Below are 19,087 nucleotides of genomic sequence, written 5' to 3' on the forward strand. Positions count from 1 at the left end.
CTAGGGGGGAAAGGGGGTGGTGTCTCCCCGCTGCCTCTTACACCAAGGAAAAAGAAAGGGAAAAGGGCGGGAGAACCGACAGGCAGTGAGAGGGAGGGGGGTGTGGAAGGGGAGGGGGGGGGTAAGCGAGTGATGGGGGAGAGGAAGGGGTCATTGTCCTCGCTGTTTGCCACAGGCCCTCAGCACTTGGGGGAGAGTGAATCCCTGGAAGTGGATCGGGGCTGTTTGGCTGGGGCTTCCCAACTCCTCTTTGGGGGGGTGGGACCCCCTAGCCCTGGCCCGGAAACTTTCAGGGAGGGAGTTGGCGGAGAACCCGGGGTACAGGGTACTCCAAATCCTAACACCTTACCCGCATCCTGGGGTGGAATGATGGAGGAGGACGGAGGGACGTCAGGGGAGGAGGGGATGCTCCTGCCAGAGGTGATGGACCAGGGGAGCATCGGGTGAGCCTCCTGTTTCTTTGTTTTCTTTGTGATTGTAGTTATAGTTTTTTGATTATTGGATTTAAGGGTGTTTATTTTATAATATAATCCTATGTTTATTTTGTTTAGTTTAAATGTTAGGGGTCTAAGGGATTTTGTTAAGAGGAGGGCGGTGTTTAGTTTTTTAGAGGGGGTGGGCTTTAATGTTTGTTTTTTACAGGAGGTTCACCTGAGGGATGGAGGGGATGTTGAAAGGTTTAGGAGGGAGTGGGTAAAGGGAGATTCGTTGTGGGGCATAGGAGGGGTGCACTCAACGGGGGTAGGGATATTGTTTGGGAATAGGGAGATAATTGTAGAGAGCACTTTTGTGGTAATGCAGGGCAGAGTTTTGGGGGTAGATGTCACGTATAGGGATATTAGATATAGGTTATTTGGGGTGTATGGGCCACAGGTGGCGGCAGACAGGAGGGAGATGGTGGACTGTCTGGCGCCCCTGTGTGTCACAAATAGGCACTTAGTGATAGGAGGTGATTTTAATATAGATTTGGGGATAGGGGGAGACAGTAGTGCAGGCGCCATCACCGGGCTAATGGCTTGCCATGGCCTGGTTGATGGTGGCCTGCACACAACTCCGGCAATGGTCGGTCCCACATGGCGCAACTCCAGGGGGGTTGCGCGGAGGCTCGACTATATTTTTGTATCTAGGTCTTTGGGTCGGTTGTCTGGGCGGCTGTTGCCTGTCTTCTTTTCGGACCATGACGGGGTGCTCCTGCAGGTGGGGTCGCCAGTCTGCCTCTTCGGTAGGGGGTACTGGAAACTAGATTGGGATTTACTGGATGAGCAGGTCTTTGTCAATGCCGTCACAGGGGTGTTTCGGGGGCTTGAAGGTCTCCGGCCCATGTGTGAGGGGGTGTTAGAGTGGTGGGATTTAGTAAAGGTAAGGATTAGGGCCTTTATTATAGGATATGGTAAGAGGAAAAAAGGGAGGAAAGGAGGGAGGTGGATCATATCCAAAGGTTGCTCGAACTCGAGTACGAGGCAGGCAACCTCGGCGGGTCGATTGACTGGGCGAGATCCACAGCCCTGAAGGCGCAGCTCAGGGAGCTGCAGGAGCAGAAGGCTCGAGTTTTCCTGGAGCGTGCACATAGTGGCTTTTTAGAACATAATGAGACTTGTTCCGCTATGTTCTTTAAGTCGGTTAGGGCCAGGCAGAGTAGGAAGGTAATGCATGGAGTTAGAGAAGAAGATGGTAGTGTAGTAAGTAAACCAGAGGAGATGGTCAGGGTGACAACTGAGCATTTCCGAGGTTTATTTAAGGAAAGGGAAATAGATGTAGAGCAGGGAAATGTGTTTTTAGAACACTTGTCCCGGCGGTTGCCGGAGGACATTAGAGATGTGATGGAGGCCCAGATCTCCCTCGAGGAGGTTGAGAGCGCCCTCAGGAGGATGGGTAAAGGGAAGGTGCCTGGGATGGATGGTCTACCAGCCGAGTTTTACCTCAAGTTTTGGGGTGTACTTGGACCGGTGGTACTCGAAGTCTTGAAGGCCATCCTTGAGACAGGGGTCCCAGGGGGATCAATGGCTGTTGGTGTGCTGTCACTTCTGTACAAGAAGGGGGACGCAACAGACCTTGGCAACTGGCGGCCATTGACCATGCTGTGTGTAGACTACAAGTTGCTTGCAAAGGTCTTAGCGGATCGGTTGCGCACAGCCCTTCCCTACGTCGTCCACGAGGATCAGACGTGCGGGGTAGAGGGACGCTCTATTAGATGGAACCTTCAGTTGATCAGGGACTCCATCGCCTGGGTTGAAGATAGAGGTCTGCCTTTAATGGTAGCAGCGCTAGATCAGGCGAAAGCCTTTGATCGCGTGAATAGATCCTTTCTATTCAGGGTATTAGGTAGATTAGGGTTTGGGGAGAAGTATATAGGATGGATCCGTACATTATATGTCGGAGCGGGGTGTCGAGTAAGCGTAAACGGTCACTTGGGTGACGTTTTTGACCTCTCGTCTGGGGTCAGGCAGGGGTGCCCGCTCTCGGCACTCCTCTTCGTTCTGTACATGGAGCCTCTGGGGGCTGCCATTAGGGCAGACACAGGGGTGGAGGGCTTGTTGATCCCTGGAAGCGGTGGGCTGCGTGTTAAGATGACGCAGTACGCCGACGACACTTCCTTGCTGCTATGCAAGGACTCGTGCCTGACAAGGTCCCTTGCCATCATTGGGGATTTCACCCGAGCGTCGGGGGCGGTTCTGAACAATGCAAAGTCTTCAGTTAAGTTTTTCGGAAGATGGCGCGGTAGAACGGATGTGCCCGGGGGGTTATCTCTCTGTGAGGGGGCCCTGAGGATTCTCGGGGTCCATTTTGAGACCTCCGGCTCAGCGACGCTGAACTGGAACATGAGGATCGCAGTGGTGCAGAGGAAGCTAGCGATGTGGAAGGCTAGGTCTTTGTCTTTTATAGGTAAGGTCCTGGTCCTAAAGGTGGATGTATTGCCATCTCTTTTGTATTTGGCATACATCTACCCATTGCCGGCTTGTCTGAGGAGGCCTCTAGTGAGGCTCGTGTTTCAGTTCATGTGGGGTGGCAGGTACGAGTGGGTCGCCAGGGCACGCATGCTCTGTCCCATCGGGGAGGGAGGTAGGGGGGTACCCAACATCCCCCTCAAGCTGGACACAATTTTTGTGTCCTTTGTGTTGACAGAACTGGCTCATCCGGTGATACACCCGTCCGGTTACCTCCTGCGGGTGTTCTTCTCCTACCAAGCGAGAAGCGTAATGGTGTGGTCTAACACGGGTCCTCGGGCGGAACAGCTGCCGTGGCACTTTGGCCATGCGGCCAAGTGGTTGCGTGCACACCCCGAGGTTGAAGTTGCCCGAGTAGGTTTAGACCACAGGCACCTGTACGAGGAGGTCAGGCAGGCAGGGAGTCCTGCGCCTGTAGCGGGCATCTCGGAAGTGGTCTGGGAGGGAGTGCAGGCGCGGGGCCTGGACAACAGGCTCAAGGACCTGAATTGGTTGAGCCTCCACAAGTGTCTGCCGGTACGGTCCACCATGTACCGGCATAGCTTGGCGCGATCCCCCACCTGCCCAAGGGCTGCTTGTGGCGGGGAGGAGACTGTGCGCCATGCTTTTTGGGACTGTGCCTTTGCCGGAGTGGTATGGGCGAGGGCACGGGTGTTGATAGTTTTGGTAAGAGGGGATTTTGTGGTTACATGGGCTAGGTTAGAGAGAGGTGTAGGGAGAGCGAGGGGTACAGATAGGGATAGATTTCTGCTCTGGCTTCTCATAAGCCTCTTTAAACGGGGGCTGTGGGAAGCCAGGCAGAATTTGGTAAAGACAGGGAGAGATTGGGGGGTGGAAGGGATATTTAGGAGGGTGGAAGGAGATTTAAGAGGTAGGATGAAGAGGGAGGAGAGGAAGTGGGGGAAACATGCGGCACGGGAGAGATGGAAAGGGGGTTTAGGGCTGGGGGTTTTAGATTGAGATTTATAAGGGGATAGATTAGGAGCGGAGAGATAGGGAAAGGTAGAGGTTAGGAATGACGGGGAGGGATGATGCTCCCCTGAGGTTTGTTTTTGTTTGGTGTTTTTGTAAATATGATTTTGTAAAGTATGAATGGCATAGATGGTAATAAATTATTTTTAAAAAAAAAAAAAAAAAAAAAAATCTGTTCTTATCAGTTTAATATCTGATACGTCCCCCATCGGGGGACTACATATTAAATGGATTTTTCGAACAGGGAGTCGGAAATGGGGCTTGCTCCGTCCGCTCCACGCATCGACCCGGTATTGCAGTACCTCCGGGAACGGTGCAACACTTTTCTTCCGTTGTCAAGGAAAAATGCAAATTCACAAAGCTCTGTAAACAGCTGGCTAGCTAGCTAGCTGGCTAGCTAGCAGAAGAAGAGAAGGAAAGAAACATTCAAACTGAAAGAAAGGCGAAGCGCTCTTCAATGGGGTCCCCCGTTTCCCGCCATTTTACTTAAAAAAAAAAAAAAAAAAAAAAAAAAAAAAAAGAATTGGGGCCAGGATTGTGTGTGTGTGTGTCTCTCTCTCTCTCTCTCTCTCTCTCTCTCTCTCTCTCTCTCTCTCTCTCTCTCTCTCTCTCTCTCTCTCTCTCTCTCTCTCTCTCTCTCTCTCTCTCTCGCTCTCTCTCTCTCTCTGTCTCTCTGTGCCTCTGTGTCTGTGACCTTCTTTTTATCCACAGACAGCCCTCGAAAACTTGGAAGAGTGGGTTCCGGGAGCACCCGCGGGAACCCTGCCTAGAGTGCACAGAGTGTGTCTCGGGCCCCGACCTCTTGACTTCCATATGACTCTGGTTTCTCTTCATTACGCACAAGCCTTTCGCCTTTTACTAAAGACTTCCGTGGAGAGGAACACTTACGAGTTCAACGTATTTTTGGAGCGGCTTTGCTTCTTGCAGAGCCCGGTATCTTGTTTCAAGGGAAATTGACAGAGATGGGCCAGGATAGTGACTTAAAGACGCATTAGCGACTTTTTCCAAAAAACACCTGCCTGTTTGTTGCCAGGGAAACGGTGGTTGGTTGGTTGGTTGGTTGGTTGAGTGGGGGTTGGAGGGAGAGAGGAGCTGGCTTTTGCCAACCCACCCGCTGAGGTCTGTCGAGACCCCCGGGGGTCCGGCGGTTTCAGGGTTCCATTTGTGGGTTATCGCTTCTCGGCCTTTTGGCTCAGATCAAGCTTGGTACCGAGGTGCCCCAAAGCCCGCTGAGTCAGAAGGTCGAAGGAAGGCAGGAGGGAGGAATTTTTGTTACGCTTTTTGGAAACGGTTTATATTTCCCGTTTTCTTTTTTCATTGGCTTCTTTTGAAGAGAGCTTTTTTGAAGAAATGGAGGAGAATACCCAGAAAAGGTCAGTTCCGGGCGTCGGATTGGCAAATACGTTGCGATTTGCGTGGAGGGAAAAGGAGGTTGAGCCGTTTGGGAGAGAGACATTTGGGAGATCCATCCTTATGGGAATCCTGAAATTGACGGTGAAGGATGTCCTATGCCTACAGAATAACCCTATGGAGAGGGCTTTTGATGTGACTGTATACACAGAAGAGAAACACGATGAAGTACTGAAGAAAGTAAAAGCAGTGGAAGGAGAAAGGCCTATGTGCCTTTATGATGTTACTAGCCTGGCAAGGACAAATTTCAGGGTAGTAACAGTAACGATGTACAATCCGCATGTAAAGGACGAAGACGTGAGGGGCTTTCTGGGGCGGTATATGGACAAAGTCTCCTCAGCAAGGCTCCTGAAGGACTCCCTGGGGTTCTGGAATGGGAGAAGATGTTTCCAGGCACTCCTAAGGGAGGACCCAAAGGGACAGGGTGGATACCTCCATCCTCCTGCGATGTTCTCCCTGGGGGCTGACAGGGGGACGTTGTATTATGCACGTCAGCCCCCGTTCTGCAGGCGCTGTATGGCCTATGGTCATATCCTCGCCTCGTGCAGCATAAGAAAGTGCAGAATTTGTGGATCTGCTGAGCACGAGGCGAGGGAGTGTGACGAACCCAAGGCGTGCCACGGGTGTGGCTCGTCAGCACACCTGTGGCGGGAGTGCCCGGTTCGTCACAGGTCATACGCGTCTGCAGCTGGGGGGAGAACAGGAGCAGGGGATGGGGGAGGAAGAGGAGGGACGTCTCTGGACCAGGGCATGGGTCAAGAGGGGAAGAAAGCACAGAGAGAGGAGGTGCAAGGAGCGGTAGAAGAAAGAAGAGGGGAAGCCACTGGAGAAGTGAAAGGAAAGAAGAAGAAAGAAAGAAAGGGAGTGGGGGAGCGAGAGAGAGAAACAGTGGAGGGGGTGCCGGTGACAGGGGCTGTGGAGGGGAGGGGGGAGGGGGGGGATGGGGGGGAGAGGGGGGAGTGGGGGTCGAGCTTCCTAGTGGAGGAGATGAGGGAAATGGTGGAGGGGCTAGGGGGGAAAGGGGGTGGTGTCTCCCCGCTGCCTCTTACACCAAGGAAAAAGAAAGGGAAAAGGGCGGGAGAACCGACAGGCAGTGAGAGGGAGGGGGGTGTGGAAGGGGAGGGGGGGGGTAAGCGAGTGATGGGGGAGAGGAAGGGGTCATTGTCCTCGCTGTTTGCCACAGGCCCTCAGCACTTGGGGGAGAGTGAATCCCTGGAAGTGGATCGGGGCTGTTTGGCTGGGGCTTCCCAACTCCTCTTTGGGGGGGTGGGACCCCCTAGCCCTGGCCCGGAAACTTTCAGGGAGGGAGTTGGCGGAGAACCCGGGGTACAGGGTACTCCAAATCCTAACACCTTACCCGCATCCTGGGGTGGAATGATGGAGGAGGACGGAGGGACGTCAGGGGAGGAGGGGATGCTCCTGCCAGAGGTGATGGACCAGGGGAGCATCGGGTGAGCCTCCTGTTTCTTTGTTTTCTTTGTGATTGTAGTTATAGTTTTTTGATTATTGGATTTAAGGGTGTTTATTTTATAATATAATCCTATGTTTATTTTGTTTAGTTTAAATGTTAGGGGTCTAAGGGATTTTGTTAAGAGGAGGGCGGTGTTTAGTTTTTTAGAGGGGGTGGGCTTTAATGTTTGTTTTTTACAGGAGGTTCACCTGAGGGATGGAGGGGATGTTGAAAGGTTTAGGAGGGAGTGGGTAAAGGGAGATTCGTTGTGGGGCATAGGAGGGGTGCACTCAACGGGGGTAGGGATATTGTTTGGGAATAGGGAGATAATTGTAGAGAGCACTTTTGTGGTAATGCAGGGCAGAGTTTTGGGGGTAGATGTCACGTATAGGGATATTAGATATAGGTTATTTGGGGTGTATGGGCCACAGGTGGCGGCAGACAGGAGGGAGATGGTGGACTGTCTGGCGCCCCTGTGTGTCACAAATAGGCACTTAGTGATAGGAGGTGATTTTAATATAGATTTGGGGATAGGGGGAGACAGTAGTGCAGGCGCCATCACCGGGCTAATGGCTTGCCATGGCCTGGTTGATGGTGGCCTGCACACAACTCCGGCAATGGTCGGTCCCACATGGCGCAACTCCAGGGGGGTTGCGCGGAGGCTCGACTATATTTTTGTATCTAGGTCTTTGGGTCGGTTGTCTGGGCGGCTGTTGCCTGTCTTCTTTTCGGACCATGACGGGGTGCTCCTGCAGGTGGGGTCGCCAGTCTGCCTCTTCGGTAGGGGGTACTGGAAACTAGATTGGGATTTACTGGATGAGCAGGTCTTTGTCAATGCCGTCACAGGGGTGTTTCGGGGGCTTGAAGGTCTCCGGCCCATGTGTGAGGGGGTGTTAGAGTGGTGGGATTTAGTAAAGGTAAGGATTAGGGCCTTTATTATAGGATATGGTAAGAGGAAAAAAGGGAGGAAAGGAGGGAGGTGGATCATATCCAAAGGTTGCTCGAACTCGAGTACGAGGCAGGCAACCTCGGCGGGTCGATTGACTGGGCGAGATCCACAGCCCTGAAGGCGCAGCTCAGGGAGCTGCAGGAGCAGAAGGCTCGAGTTTTCCTGGAGCGTGCACATAGTGGCTTTTTAGAACATAATGAGACTTGTTCCGCTATGTTCTTTAAGTCGGTTAGGGCCAGGCAGAGTAGGAAGGTAATGCATGGAGTTAGAGAAGAAGATGGTAGTGTAGTAAGTAAACCAGAGGAGATGGTCAGGGTGACAACTGAGCATTTCCGAGGTTTATTTAAGGAAAGGGAAATAGATGTAGAGCAGGGAAATGTGTTTTTAGAACACTTGTCCCGGCGGTTGCCGGAGGACATTAGAGATGTGATGGAGGCCCAGATCTCCCTCGAGGAGGTTGAGAGCGCCCTCAGGAGGATGGGTAAAGGGAAGGTGCCTGGGATGGATGGTCTACCAGCCGAGTTTTACCTCAAGTTTTGGGGTGTACTTGGACCGGTGGTACTCGAAGTCTTGAAGGCCATCCTTGAGACAGGGGTCCCAGGGGGATCAATGGCTGTTGGTGTGCTGTCACTTCTGTACAAGAAGGGGGACGCAACAGACCTTGGCAACTGGCGGCCATTGACCATGCTGTGTGTAGACTACAAGTTGCTTGCAAAGGTCTTAGCGGATCGGTTGCGCACAGCCCTTCCCTACGTCGTCCACGAGGATCAGACGTGCGGGGTAGAGGGACGCTCTATTAGATGGAACCTTCAGTTGATCAGGGACTCCATCGCCTGGGTTGAAGATAGAGGTCTGCCTTTAATGGTAGCAGCGCTAGATCAGGCGAAAGCCTTTGATCGCGTGAATAGATCCTTTCTATTCAGGGTATTAGGTAGATTAGGGTTTGGGGAGAAGTATATAGGATGGATCCGTACATTATATGTCGGAGCGGGGTGTCGAGTAAGCGTAAACGGTCACTTGGGTGACGTTTTTGACCTCTCGTCTGGGGTCAGGCAGGGGTGCCCGCTCTCGGCACTCCTCTTCGTTCTGTACATGGAGCCTCTGGGGGCTGCCATTAGGGCAGACACAGGGGTGGAGGGCTTGTTGATCCCTGGAAGCGGTGGGCTGCGTGTTAAGATGACGCAGTACGCCGACGACACTTCCTTGCTGCTATGCAAGGACTCGTGCCTGACAAGGTCCCTTGCCATCATTGGGGATTTCACCCGAGCGTCGGGGGCGGTTCTGAACAATGCAAAGTCTTCAGTTAAGTTTTTCGGAAGATGGCGCGGTAGAACGGATGTGCCCGGGGGGTTATCTCTCTGTGAGGGGGCCCTGAGGATTCTCGGGGTCCATTTTGAGACCTCCGGCTCAGCGACGCTGAACTGGAACATGAGGATCGCAGTGGTGCAGAGGAAGCTAGCGATGTGGAAGGCTAGGTCTTTGTCTTTTATAGGTAAGGTCCTGGTCCTAAAGGTGGATGTATTGCCATCTCTTTTGTATTTGGCATACATCTACCCATTGCCGGCTTGTCTGAGGAGGCCTCTAGTGAGGCTCGTGTTTCAGTTCATGTGGGGTGGCAGGTACGAGTGGGTCGCCAGGGCACGCATGCTCTGTCCCATCGGGGAGGGAGGTAGGGGGGTACCCAACATCCCCCTCAAGCTGGACACAATTTTTGTGTCCTTTGTGTTGACAGAACTGGCTCATCCGGTGATACACCCGTCCGGTTACCTCCTGCGGGTGTTCTTCTCCTACCAAGCGAGAAGCGTAATGGTGTGGTCTAACACGGGTCCTCGGGCGGAACAGCTGCCGTGGCACTTTGGCCATGCGGCCAAGTGGTTGCGTGCACACCCCGAGGTTGAAGTTGCCCGAGTAGGTTTAGACCACAGGCACCTGTACGAGGAGGTCAGGCAGGCAGGGAGTCCTGCGCCTGTAGCGGGCATCTCGGAAGTGGTCTGGGAGGGAGTGCAGGCGCGGGGCCTGGACAACAGGCTCAAGGACCTGAATTGGTTGAGCCTCCACAAGTGTCTGCCGGTACGGTCCACCATGTACCGGCATAGCTTGGCGCGATCCCCCACCTGCCCAAGGGCTGCTTGTGGCGGGGAGGAGACTGTGCGCCATGCTTTTTGGGACTGTGCCTTTGCCGGAGTGGTATGGGCGAGGGCACGGGTGTTGATAGTTTTGGTAAGAGGGGATTTTGTGGTTACATGGGCTAGGTTAGAGAGAGGTGTAGGGAGAGCGAGGGGTACAGATAGGGATAGATTTCTGCTCTGGCTTCTCATAAGCCTCTTTAAACGGGGGCTGTGGGAAGCCAGGCAGAATTTGGTAAAGACAGGGAGAGATTGGGGGGTGGAAGGGATATTTAGGAGGGTGGAAGGAGATTTAAGAGGTAGGATGAAGAGGGAGGAGAGGAAGTGGGGGAAACATGCGGCACGGGAGAGATGGAAAGGGGGTTTAGGGCTGGGGGTTTTAGATTGAGATTTATAAGGGGATAGATTAGGAGCGGAGAGATAGGGAAAGGTAGAGGTTAGGAATGACGGGGAGGGATGATGCTCCCCTGAGGTTTGTTTTTGTTTGGTGTTTTTGTAAATATGATTTTGTAAAGTATGAATGGCATAGATGGTAATAAATTATTTTTCAAAAAAAAAAAAAAAAAAAAAATCTGTTCTTATCAGTTTAATATCTGATACGTCCCCCATCGGGGGACTACATATTAAATGGATTTTTCGAACAGGGAGTCGGAAATGGGGCTTGCTCCGTCCGCTCCACGCATCGACCCGGTATTGCAGTACCTCCGGGAACGGTGCAACACTTTTCTTCCGTTGTCAAGGAAAAATGCAAATTCACAAAGCTCTGTAAACAGCTGGCTAGCTAGCTAGCTGGCTAGCTAGCAGAAGAAGAGAAGGAAAGAAACATTCAAACTGAAAGAAAGGCGAAGCGCTCTTCAATGGGGTCCCCCGTTTCCCGCCATTTTACTTAAAAAAAAAAAAAAAAAAAAAAAAAAAAAGAATTGGGGCCAGGATTGTGTGTGTGTGTCTCTCTCTCTCTCTCTCTCTCTCTCTCTCTCTCTCTCTCTCTCTCTCTCTCTCTCTCTCTCTCTCTCTCTCTCTCTCTCTCTCTCTCTCTCTCTCTCTCTCTCTCTCTCTCTCTCTCTCTGTCTCTCTGTGCCTCTGTGTCTGTGACCTTCTTTTTATCCACAGACAGCCCTCGAAAACTTGGAAGAGTGGGTTCCGGGAGCACCCGCGGGAACCCTGCCTAGAGTGCACAGAGTGTGTCTCGGGCCCCGACCTCTTGACTTCCATATGACTCTGGTTTCTCTTCATTACGCACAAGCCTTTCGCCTTTTACTAAAGACTTCCGTGGAGAGGAACACTTACGAGTTCAACGTATTTTTGGAGCGGCTTTGCTTCTTGCAGAGCCCGGTATCTTGTTTCAAGGGAAATTGACAGAGATGGGCCAGGATAGTGACTTAAAGACGCATTAGCGACTTTTTCCAAAAAACACCTGCCTGTTTGTTGCCAGGGAAACGTTGGTTGGTTGGTTGGTTGGTTGAGTGGGGGTTGGAGGGAGAGAGGAGCTGGCTTTTGCCAACCCACCCGCTGAGGTCTGTCGAGACCCCCGGGGGTCCGGCGGTTTCAGGGTTCCATTTGTGGGTTATCGCTTCTCGGCCTTTTGGCTCAGATCAAGTGTAGTATCTGTTCTTATCAGTTTAATATCTGATACGTCCCCCATCGGGGGACTACATATTAAATGGATTTTTCGAACAGGGAGTCGGAAATGGGGCTTGCTCCGTCCGCTCCACGCATCGACCCGGTATTGCAGTACCTCCGGGAACGGTGCAACACTTTTCTTCCGTTGTCAAGGAAAAATGCAAATTCACAAAGCTCTGTAAACAGCTGGCTAGCTAGCTAGCTGGCTAGCTAGCAGAAGAAGAGAAGGAAAGAAACATTCAAACTGAAAGAAAGGCGAAGCGCTCTTCAATGGGGTCCCCCGTTTCCCGCCATTTTACTTAAAAAAAAAAAAAAAAAAAAAAAAAAAAAAAAGAATTGGGGCCAGGATTGTGTGTGTGTGTGTGTGTCTCTCTCTCTCTCTCTCTCTCTCTCTCTCTCTCTCTCTCTCTCTCTCTCTCTCTCTCTCTCTCTCTCTCTCTCTCTCTCTCTCTCTCTCTCTCTCTCTGTCTCTCTGTGCCTCTGTGTCTGTGACCTTCTTTTTATCCACAGACAGCCCTCGAAAACTTGGAAGAGTGGGTTCCGGGAGCACCCGCGGGAACCCTGCCTAGAGTGCACAGAGTGTGTCTCGGGCCCCGACCTCTTGACTTCCATATGACTCTGGTTTCTCTTCATTACGCACAAGCCTTTCGCCTTTTACTAAAGACTTCCGTGGAGAGGAACACTTACGAGTTCAACGTATTTTTGGAGCGGCTTTGCTTCTTGCAGAGCCCGGTATCTTGTTTCAAGGGAAATTGACAGAGATGGGCCAGGATAGTGACTTAAAGACGCATTAGCGACTTTTTCCAAAAAACACCTGCCTGTTTGTTGCCAGGGAAACGGTGGTTGGTTGGTTGGTTGGTTGGTTGAGTGGGGGTTGGAGGGAGAGAGGAGCTGGCTTTTGCCAACCCACCCGCTGAGGTCTGTCGAGACCCCCGGGGGTCCGGCGGTTTCAGGGTTCCATTTGTGGGTTATCGCTTCTCGGCCTTTTGGCTCAGATCAAGCTTGGTACCGAGGTGCCCCAGAGCTCGCTGAGTCAAAAGGTCGAAGGTAGGAAGGCGATAGGTTTTGGCAGGTATTTTTGTCTGGCAGTCTATTGGAAAGTTACTTTGGTTTTTGCCTTTTTGGAAAGAGCTATTTGAGGGTGCTTTTTACCTGGTGGAGATGGCACGGGATGCAACATACAAGTCGGTCCCTTGGGCTGGACTTGCCAACACCATACGTTTCGCATGGAAGGGGAAGGAGAGGGAGCCGATCGTAAGGGAGGCCTTTGGCAGGACGCTGCTGATGGGACAGCTGAAGCTTACGGTTAAGGAAGTGTTATGCCTCCAGGATAATCCTTTGGAGAGGGCATTTGATGTGACTTTGTATACAGAGGAGAAATACGAAGAAATGATGCGGAAGGCAAGAGAATTGGAGACTGAAAGCCCGATGTGTCACTACGTTGTCACAGGCCTGGCGAGGAGTAATTTAAGAGTGGTGACGGTTGCAATGTATAACCCACATGTAAAGGACGATGAGGTGAGGGCCTTTCTGGGGAGGTACCTGGACAGCATCTCCTCAGCAAGGTACCAGAAAGATTCCCTTGGCTTTTGGAATGGGAGGAGATGCTTTCAGGTCCTCCTCAGGGAGGACCCAAAAGGATTGGATGGTTACCTCCATCCTCCGGCAATGTTCTCCCTGGGGGCTGACAGGGGGACATTGTTTTATGCCCGTCAGCCTCCGTTCTGCAGGCGGTGTATGGCCTATGGCCATACCCTGGCCTCGTGTAACACCAGGAGATGCAGGTTCTGTGGATCGGAAGAGCACGGGGCCGGGGACTGTGCCGAGCCGAAGAAATGCCACGGGTGTGGCTCGGTAGCGCACCTGTGGCGGGACTGCCCGGCTCGGCGGAGGTCATACGCGTCTGCAGCTGGGGGGGGAGCGAGAGCGGAGGATGGAGGAAGACGAGGAAGAGAGGAGACGGAAGAGGGGGGTGGAAGGACTGAGCAGAAGGAGTCGGAGAAAGGAGAAGAAAAAGAAGAGGAGAGAGCGGAGACAGAAGGAGAGGTGGATGGGATAGTAGGAGAGGAGGCCGGGACAGAAGGAGAGGTGGCCGGGATGGAAGGAGAGATGGACGGGACAGAAGGAGAGGTGGTCGGAATAGAGGAAGGGAAGGAGGTGGAAGGAGAAAAGAAGAAGAAAAAGAAGAAGAATACGGCGACGAGGATGGAGGAGAGGGAGGAGACGGAGAGATCAGAGGAGACAACAGTGGAGAGGAAGGAGGTGGAGGAGATTACGGAGAAGGAACCGGAAGGAGAGGCGGAAGGACGAAGGGGCGTGAAGGATTGGAGAGACAGTGAAGCGGCGAGGGCAAGGGTGGAGGAGTTGAGAGGGATGGTGAGGGAACTGGTAGAGAGAGAATGGGGAAAGGGAAAGGAGAGGGCAAGCACTGTGGGTGTCGCTACAGGGGATGAACCTGTGCTCAATACACCTCCGAGCAAGAGGCAAAAGAAGGTGGTGAGGAGGAGGGGTGGAAAGAAGGGGGGGGAGGCACAACGGGGGGATGGGGAGGTAGCGGGGCCCTCGTGGGCTCCGTCTTCTACAACTTTCAAGCCCCTGGCTGATCTGGACCTCCCAGGTATGGCCAATACATGGATGATGGAGGGAGAGACAGGGTTTTTATTTGGGGGTGTGACATCCCCGGTCAGGAGTCCAGAGGAGGGGGCGATGGATTTGAGTGGGGGGAATGTGCCGGGTGTTGTTGCTGTGTTCAGTGGAGGGGAGATGGTGGTTGAGGGGGGTGTTTTAGTGGATTTAGGAGTGGAGGTGGGTTCACAGGCAGCCGGGATGGAGAAGGGGAGCACTGGGTGAGTATTTGTTGTAATATAGGTGGAGTATACGGTAGGTTGTTGGAGTTTGGGTTTTGGATTTTGTTATAGTTTATTGGATTTGAAATGATTAGCTGTATTTGTTGATAGTAGATATTTAAGTTGATGGAATTATGGATGATTATTGTTTGGTTTTTGAAAAGTAATAAATATATATTTTGTAAAAAAAAAAAAATCTGTTCTTATCAGTTTAATATCTGATACGTCCCCCATCGGGGGACTACATATTAAATGGATTTTTCGAACAGGGAGTCGGAAATGGGGCTTGCTCCGTCCGCTCCACGCATCGACCCGGTATTGCAGTACCTCCGGGAACGGTGCAACACTTTTCTTCCGTTGTCAAGGAAAAATGCAAATTCACAAAGCTCTGTAAACAGCTGGCTAGCTAGCTAGCTGGCTAGCTAGCAGAAGAAGAGAAGGAAAGAAACATTCAAACTGAAAGAAAGGCGAAGCGCTCTTCAATGGGGTCCCCCGTTTCCCGCCATTTTACTTAAAAAAAAAAAAAAAAAAAAAAAAAAAAGAATTGGGGCCAGGATTGTGTGTGTGTGTGTGTGTGTCTCTCTCTCTCTCTCTCTCTCTCTCTCTCTCTCTCTCTCTCTCTCTCTCTCTCTCTCTCTCTCTCTCTCTCTCTCTCTCTCTCTCTCTCTGTCTCTCTGTGCCTCTGTGTCTGTGACCTTCTTTTTATCCACAGACAGCCCTCGAAAACTTGGAAGAGTGGGTTCCGGGAGCACCCGCGGGAACCCTGCCTAGAGTGCACAGAGTGTGTCTCGGGCCCCGACCTCTTGACTTCCATATGACTCTGGTTTCTCTTCATTACGCACAAGCCTTTCGCCTTTTACTAAAGACTTCCGTGGAGAGGAACACTTACGAGTTCAACGTATTTTTGGAGCGGCTTTGCTTCTTGCAGAGCCCGGTATCTTGTTTCAAGGGAAATTGACAGAGATGGGCCAGGATAGTGACTTAAAGACGCATTAGCGACTTTTTCCAAAAAACACCTGCCTGTTTGTTGCCAGGGAAACGGTGGTTGGTTGGTTGGTTGGTTGGTTGAGTGGGGGTTGGAGGGAGAGAGGAGCTGGCTTTTGCCAACCCACCCGCTGAGGTCTGTCGAGACCCCCGGGGGTCCGGCGGTTTCAGGGTTCCATTTGTGGGTTATCGCTTCTCGGCCTTTTGGCTCAGATCAAGCTTGGTACCGAGGTGCCCCAGAGCTCGCTGAGTCAAAAGGTCGAAGGTAGGAAGGCGATAGGTTTTGGCAGGTATTTTTGTCTGGCAGTCTATTGGAAAGTTACTTTGGTTTTTGCCTTTTTGGAAAGAGCTATTTGAGGGTGCTTTTTACCTGGTGGAGATGGCACGGGATGCAACATACAAGTCGGTCCCTTGGGCTGGACTTGCCAACACCATACGTTTCGCATGGAAGGGGAAGGAGAGGGAGCCGATCGTAAGGGAGGCCTTTGGCAGGACGCTGCTGATGGGACAGCTGAAGCTTACGGTTAAGGAAGTGTTATGCCTCCAGGATAATCCTTTGGAGAGGGCATTTGATGTGACTTTGTATACAGAGGAGAAATACGAAGAAATGATGCGGAAGGCAAGAGAATTGGAGACTGAAAGCCCGATGTGTCACTACGTTGTCACAGGCCTGGCGAGGAGTAATTTAAGAGTGGTGACGGTTACAATGTATAACCCACATGTAAAGGACGATGAGGTGAGGGCCTTTCTGGGGAGGTACCTGGACAGCATCTCCTCAGCAAGGTACCAGAAAGATTCCCTTGGCTTTTGGAATGGGAGGAGATGCTTTCAGGTCCTCCTCAGGGAGGACCCAAAAGGATTGGATGGTTACCTCCATCCTCCGGCAATGTTCTCCCTGGGGGCTGACAGGGGGACATTGTTTTATGCCCGTCAGCCTCCGTTCTGCAGGCGGTGTATGGCCTATGGCCATACCCTGGCCTCGTGTAACACCAGGAGATGCAGGTTCTGTGGATCGGAAGAGCACGGGGCCGGGGACTGTGCCGAGCCGAAGAAATGCCACGGGTGTGGCTCGGTAGCGCACCTGTGGCGGGACTGCCCGGCTCGGCGGAGGTCATACGCGTCTGCAGCTGGGGGGGGAGCGAGAGCGGAGGATGGAGGAAGACGAGGAAGAGAGGAGACGGAAGAGGGGGGTGGAAGGACTGAGCAGAAGGAGTCGGAGAAAGGAGAAGAAAAAGAAGAGGAGAGAGCGGAGACAGAAGGAGAGGTGGATGGGATAGTAGGAGAGGAGGCCGGGACAGAAGGAGAGGTGGCCGGGATGGAAGGAGAGATGGACGGGACAGAAGGAGAGGTGGTCGGAATAGAGGAAGGGAAGGAGGTGGAAGGAGAAAAGAAGAAGAAAAAGAAGAAGAATACGGCGACGAGGATGGAGGAGAGGGAGGAGACGGAGAGATCAGAGGAGACAACAGTGGAGAGGAAGGAGGTGGAGGAGATTACGGAGAAGGAACCGGAAGGAGAGGCGGAAGGACGAAGGGGCGTGAAGGATTGGAGAGACAGTGAAGCGGCGAGGGCAAGGGTGGAGGAGTTGAGAGGGATGGTGAGGGAACTGGTAGAGAGAGAATGGGGAAAGGGAAAGGAGAGGGCAAGCACTGTGGGTGTCGCTACAGGGGATGAACCTGTGCTCAATACACCTCCGAGCAAGAGGCAAAAGAAGGTGGTGAGGAGGAGGGGTGGAAAGAAGGGGGGGGAGGCACAACGGGGGGATGGGGAGGTAGCGGGGCCCTCGTGGGCTCCGTCTTCTACAACTTTCAAGCCCCTGGCTGATCTGGACCTCCCAGGTATGGCCAATACATGGATGATGGAGGGAGAGACAGGGTTTTTATTTGGGGGTGTGACATCCCCGGTCAGGAGTCCAGAGGAGGGGGCGATGGATTTGAGTGGGGGGAATGTGCCGGGTGTTGTTGCTGTGTTCAGTGGAGGGGAGATGGTGGTTGAGGGGGGTGTTTTAGTGGATTTAGGAGTGGAGGTGGGTTCACAGGCAGCCGGGATGGAGAAGGGGAGCACTGGGTGAGTATTTGTTGTAATATAGGTGGAGTATACGGTAGGTTGTTGGAGTTTGGGTTTTGGATTTTGTTATAGTTTATTGGATTTGAAATGATTAGCTGTATTTGTTGATAGTAGATATTTAAGTTGATGGAATTATGGATGATTATTGTTTGGTTTTTGAAAAGTAATAAATATATATTTTGTAAAAAAAAAAAAATCTGTTCTTATCAGTTTAATATCTGATACGTCCCCCATCGGGGGACTACATATTAAATGGATTTTTCGAACAGGGAGTCGGAAATGGGGCTTGCTCCGTCCGCTCCACGCATCGACCCGGTATTGCAGTACCTCCGGGAACGGTGCAACACTTTTCTTCCGTTGTCAAGGAAAAATGCAAATTCACAAAGCTCTGTAAACAGCTGGCTAGCTAGCTAGCTGGCTAGCTAGCAGAAGAAGAGAAGGAAAGAAACATTCAAACTGAAAGAAAGGCGAAGCGCTCTTCAATGGGGTCCCCCGTTTCCCGCCATTTTACTTAAAAAAAAAAAAAAAAAAAAAAAAAAAAGAATTGGGGCCAGGATTGTGTGTGTGTGTGTCTCTCTCTCTCTCTCTCTCTCTCTCTCTCTCTCTCTCTCTCTCTCTCTCTCTCTCTCTCTCTCTCTCTCTCTCTCTCTCTCTCTCTCTCTCTCTCTCTCTCTCTCTGTCTCTCTGTGCCTCTGTGTCTGTGACCTTCTTTTTATCCACAGACAGCCCTCGAAAACTTGGAAGAGTGGGTTCCGGGAGCACCCGCGGGAACCCTGCCTAGAGTGCACAGAGTGTGTCTCGGGCCCCGACCTCTTGACTTCCATATGACTCTGGTTTCTCTTCATTACGCACAAGCCTTTCGCCTTTTACTAAAGACTTCCGTGGAGAGGAACACTTACGAGTTCAACGTATTTTTGGAGCGGCTTTGCTTCTTGCAGAGCCCGGTATCTTGTTTCAAGGGAAATTGACAGAGATGGGCCAGGATAGTGACTTAAAGACGCATTAGCGACTTTTTCCAAAAAACACCTGCCTGTTTGTTGCCAGGGAAACGGTGGTTGGTTGGTTGGTTGGTTGGTTGAGTGGGGGTTGGAGGGAGAGAGGAGCTGGCTTTTGCCAACCCACCCGCTGAGGTCTGTCGAGACCCCCGGGGGTCCGGCGGTTTCAGGGTTCCATTTGTGGGTTATCGCTTCTCGGCCTTTTGGCTCAGATCAAGCTTGGTACCGAGGTGCCCCAGAGCTCGCTGAGTCAAAAGGTCGAAGGTAGGAAGGCGATAGGTTTTGGCAGGTATTTTTGTCTGGCAGTCTATTGGAAAGTTACTTTGGTTTTTGCCTTTTTGGAAAGAGCTATTTGAGGGTGCTTTTTACCTGGTGGAGATGGCACGGGATGCAACATACAAGTCGGTCCCTTGGGCTGGACTTGCCAACACCATACGTTTCGCATGGAAGGGGAAGGAGAGGGAGCCGATCGTAAGGGAGGCCTTTGGCAGGACGCTGCTGATGGGACAGCTGAAGCTTACGGTTAAGGAAGTGTTATGCCTCCAGGATAATCCTTTGGAGAGGGCATTTGATGTGACTTTGTATACAGAGGAGAAATACGAAGAAATGATGCGGAAGGCAAGAGAATTGGAGACTGAAAGCCCGATGTGTCACTACGTTGTCACAGGCCTGGCGAGGAGTAATTTAAGAGTGGTGACGGTTACAATGTATAACCCACATGTAAAG

At 52.0% G+C, this 19,087-nt stretch overlaps 8 non-coding genes and 2 pseudogenes across 8 annotated transcripts; all 10 read left to right on the plus strand.

The window, feature by feature from the left end:
- The first annotated feature begins 4,056 nt into the window (after positions 1-4,056).
- LOC139398371 (U2 spliceosomal RNA) lies at positions 4,057-4,241 on the plus strand. Its single transcript, XR_011631445.1, has one exon. It is a non-coding gene; the product is annotated as a U2 spliceosomal RNA (small nuclear RNA).
- A 490-nt stretch (positions 4,242-4,731) lies between these two features.
- Positions 4,732-4,848, plus strand: LOC139398391 (U5 spliceosomal RNA). The gene has a single exon (XR_011631463.1). It is a non-coding gene; the product is annotated as a U5 spliceosomal RNA (small nuclear RNA).
- Positions 4,849-10,391: 5,543 nt separating this feature from the next.
- LOC139398367 (U2 spliceosomal RNA) lies at positions 10,392-10,576 on the plus strand. Its single transcript, XR_011631444.1, has one exon. It is a non-coding gene; the product is annotated as a U2 spliceosomal RNA (small nuclear RNA).
- Positions 10,577-11,065: 489 nt separating this feature from the next.
- On the plus strand, positions 11,066-11,182 carry LOC139398392 (U5 spliceosomal RNA). The gene has a single exon (XR_011631464.1). It is a non-coding gene; the product is annotated as a U5 spliceosomal RNA (small nuclear RNA).
- Positions 11,183-11,418: 236 nt separating this feature from the next.
- Positions 11,419-11,609, plus strand: LOC139398398 (U2 spliceosomal RNA). The gene has a single exon (XR_011631470.1). It is a non-coding gene; the product is annotated as a U2 spliceosomal RNA (small nuclear RNA).
- Positions 11,610-12,085: 476 nt separating this feature from the next.
- LOC139398393 (U5 spliceosomal RNA) lies at positions 12,086-12,202 on the plus strand. The gene has a single exon (XR_011631465.1). It is a non-coding gene; the product is annotated as a U5 spliceosomal RNA (small nuclear RNA).
- A 2,288-nt stretch (positions 12,203-14,490) lies between these two features.
- On the plus strand, positions 14,491-14,667 carry LOC139398368 (U2 spliceosomal RNA; annotated as a pseudogene).
- Positions 14,668-15,133: 466 nt separating this feature from the next.
- LOC139398394 (U5 spliceosomal RNA) lies at positions 15,134-15,250 on the plus strand. The gene has a single exon (XR_011631466.1). It is a non-coding gene; the product is annotated as a U5 spliceosomal RNA (small nuclear RNA).
- Positions 15,251-17,538: 2,288 nt separating this feature from the next.
- LOC139398369 (U2 spliceosomal RNA) lies at positions 17,539-17,715 on the plus strand (annotated as a pseudogene).
- A 476-nt stretch (positions 17,716-18,191) lies between these two features.
- LOC139398395 (U5 spliceosomal RNA) lies at positions 18,192-18,308 on the plus strand. The gene has a single exon (XR_011631467.1). It is a non-coding gene; the product is annotated as a U5 spliceosomal RNA (small nuclear RNA).
- Positions 18,309-19,087: the final 779 nt, after the last annotated feature.

Source organism: Oncorhynchus clarkii, unplaced genomic scaffold, assembly GCF_045791955.1.
Source record: "Oncorhynchus clarkii lewisi isolate Uvic-CL-2024 unplaced genomic scaffold, UVic_Ocla_1.0 unplaced_contig_2024_pilon_pilon, whole genome shotgun sequence".
Taxonomy (NCBI): domain Eukaryota; kingdom Metazoa; phylum Chordata; class Actinopteri; order Salmoniformes; family Salmonidae; genus Oncorhynchus; species Oncorhynchus clarkii.